The sequence below is a fragment of the Abrus precatorius genome, unplaced genomic scaffold (genome assembly GCF_003935025.1).
Source record: "Abrus precatorius isolate BTA unplaced genomic scaffold, Abrus_2018 Scaffold10, whole genome shotgun sequence".
NCBI classification, from domain to species: Eukaryota; Viridiplantae; Streptophyta; class Magnoliopsida; order Fabales; family Fabaceae; genus Abrus; species Abrus precatorius.
Window position 1 is genome coordinate 14058765 of NW_020874292.1, and position 3769 is coordinate 14062533.

Consider the following 3769-nt stretch of genomic DNA (forward strand, 5'->3'; position numbering starts at 1 on the left):
TAACAGAGTATAATGATATAAAAATATTGTTTTATTGCTTAAATACTTTATAATAGAACAAATTAAAGTTTATCTTTTATTATTTACAAAATAGATGCATGATAATATTTATAATTCTATTATTTTTTAGACTATAATTTTTCTATGTTATAGATAATTAGAGACAATTTTGTTTGAATAAATAGAATTACTATGAGCCGCATAACGCTCTTTTCAAAGAATACAAGTATCTTTTATGAAAACATTTCTATCAATATTAAATTAGTTCATATACTTAAAATTAGTCCTCAATTCCTTAAATGATAATAAAAACATTGGTCACCTTAATCTTCAAATCATAGATTAGTCAGTTACATTAGTCTATAGAAAATTAGCATGACCAGCTTTTGATACTTTTGGCATCTAAAGATTAGTCGTTTATTCCGATAATAAGAATGCTTCATGTGCTTAAGAAAAAAAACCAAATTTGTATAATCAATGAAAAAGTAAAATGCATTATCTAAAGGTTATTTTCGAGGGGTTCGATCAACGTGTCTACAAGAGAGGGTAACATGTATGTGAGAGTGAAGAATAAATCCACGACAAATAAGGGAAGACACGGATGAATACCGGTAAAAGTGATTGAGTTGAGTTAAATTTTGTAAGATTTGAAACTTGATTCTTAAATTCAAAGTTTGAAGTTAATAGATTTAATTTTTGTCTTTTTTTTATTTTTTGAAAGTTCTTTCATTTAATTTTTGTTTAAAGCTTAAGAAATACTAATTACTTTCAACTCATAAGAAATTTCTATTTATTTTTTATATTTTTATTCTTTTATAAAGATTTATTTACAAGCTTAGTCAAATTATATTTGTAATTATTTTTAAGGCTTGGTTTGGCTTTTTAAAAGTTCAGTTTTGTTTGCAAACTCATTTTAAAATTTAGAATAAAGCTTTTTAAATAAATAAAAAATAATTCCTTTTAAATAAGTTAATGCACTTTAGTTTATATAAAAATAAAATAAATATATAAATTAAATAATAATATTTATATTTATTTACATAGAGTAGTCTATTAAACTTTAAAACATTTTAAATAGCCTAAAACTATATGTTTTAAGTAAATAGACTAGTCTTTAAAAATAAGTTTTGCTGTGACCTATAAACAAGCATCACATAGCCTAAATCTAATGCAGACTAAGCTTGTGTTTGGTTTTGTATTGTGAGATGTTAAACGCGTATCACTTTAACGTCACTGAAAGTAGCTTTTTCAGTGGAAAATGCAAGTAGGCTTGGAATGAACGTTAATGTAGCCACTTTTTACCCCTTCTCTTCTAACATGATAAATGGATTTCTCTCCCTCAGATAAGAAAAGTTTTTCCATCCAAATACATGCAATATAATAATTTTCAATTACTGTGTCTAAACACAATCTAATTTCTCACATTCACATCACTAATAAAGAAATAAGACTCACAACACTTGTTTAAAACAAAACAAAGTTTGTGTACATGTTATTCTTTGAAATATTACTTCAAAGAAAGAAACTTGAGCAACCCAGTTAAGTGTTACAAAAGCTTTGTAAACTTAAATGGGTTCACTTAATTTGTTAGCCACAAAAAATAAGTTATTTTTTAAGAACTTAAATGTATTTATAAAGTCCATATATATATATAATTTTTTTGTTCTTTTTAATAATATTCATTAGTTTCAATTTCTTATATATTTTAAATTTTTAAAAAGATTTATTATAAATCCAGTCCCTATATACTTGACTCATGAAATATCATTTAAGGGTCAGTCCCTCATATTTGTTAAAGTTAGAACAATGTTTAATTTAAAGTAGAACAATATTAAATTTGAAGTTAAAAGATTTATTATACATTTTTTTTGTTGAGATGTAAAAAATTATATTGTGTTCCCTGTATATGATATATCAATTTTTGTTATAGTTCATAAATAAAAGAAAGAAAAAAATAATTAGTTTTTTTTCTTTTGCTTGTTTGATTGTGCAGAAAAAATGAACAGAAAGAAAATAATATTTTAATATAGAGACATTGCTACCATTATATAAAGTAACATAATTTGATACAAAATATAAAATGAATTAAAATTTACAAAAGTCTCTTAAAGAGCTTGAATTGGATTTCATATAATAATTTTTCTTATTGAAAATAACAGATTCTGTAAAGGATAAATTGTGTAGTCAGAAGTTATGTGTGAATCACTGTACGTATTTCAAGTTACAAACCATTCACATAGACCTTCATGTTAACAATATTTTTATGACAAAAATTTAAACCATACATCTTTTAGTCTGTTTGGATCTCCATGGATTCAATTAAACATGGTTTAGTAATATAAATCTAACAGTACACGTTAAAATGTAGAATTTATGTTTATTTTAATACTAGTAGTTACAAATTTTTACACTGAATTTACGTTTACAGATACGTGTTTTCAAACATGCACTAAATTGATTATCAGCATGAATTAAAACGTATTATCAATTTTCTTTTAATCTCTTTAATGTCTTTCATTTGAAACCAGAGCTCATACTCTTGTTGAGCAATTTGAATATGTCATAATAACTCTATAACATTAACATATTAACTCCAAATAACAATGATAATAATAAGAACCAGTTCATAAAGTAAATACATATAGATAACTCCAGAGTTGCCTAATTTCTAGTAATGTTCAAATAGTCAAAAAAGAGAAACAGTAAAAGCAAAAGTTCTTTTGGATCAAGCAGCTAAAAGAAAAGTAAAAGTAGAAGCAAATAGACAAGGACATCTTTAGTTGGGTGCAGGAAAAAAAATCAATGCCACCTGGTATTCCTTTGTCTTCAAAACATAATGTCAATAAATCTTAAAGCTCAAGTTTATGACTTCTTCCATGGATGTTGAAGAAGTCAAACCAGAAAAGCCAGCCAGGACAATTTTCCTGAGAAAAGTCTTGTAACTTTATCTGTGGAACCTACTATGCCTTATGATTTCATGCTCAACTTTATAAGATGATAGACATTGTGTATTTCTCTATGATTCTTTATATCACTTTGTTCATTCTTATTAGTGGGACCCAACGCACGTTGAATCAATCGATTCAATACAAACCAAATTAATATAAATCCCATTATTTAAATTACTTTTTTGCATTATATATAATTAATCTAAATCAAGCGGCAAGTTAATCTAAATCTACAATAATAATATATTATACTAATACTTAATATGTCAACATTATATCGTATACATTGAAATATGTCTTTTCTTTCTAGTACAACTATATTCAAGTTAACATAAAACATGTTCATTTAGAAACAGAACATAAATTACTTAAGATTGTATATGTGTTTCATCGCAGGACTGCACTCAAGTTAACATGGGACGTACTCAACTAGAAACAAAAGTTAGTCTAAGGGTGATGCGACTTATAGCACGAGGCATGCTTAGACTTTTTAGACAGAACTTCAATTTATGCAGCTTATAAATTTATTTTATATAATTTTAATTGCTTATACCTAACCAAAATACAATCCACTTATACTTCATGTTAATTGACTCGAACCTTTAGCTCTTGAACAAGTCCCAATTTATATGCACATGTCTATTTCTTATACTCTCATTTATGTAACAACAAAGATCTTTATTTGTACCTAACTCTATTTGTTTTTTCACAATTAAATCACTAGATTTTAAAAGGGATGAAGGCATTAGAAGAACATTATCATAATGCCAACTTTTTAAGAAATTGGTTATGAAAATTGATCTAGGTAGCTCTAAACAATA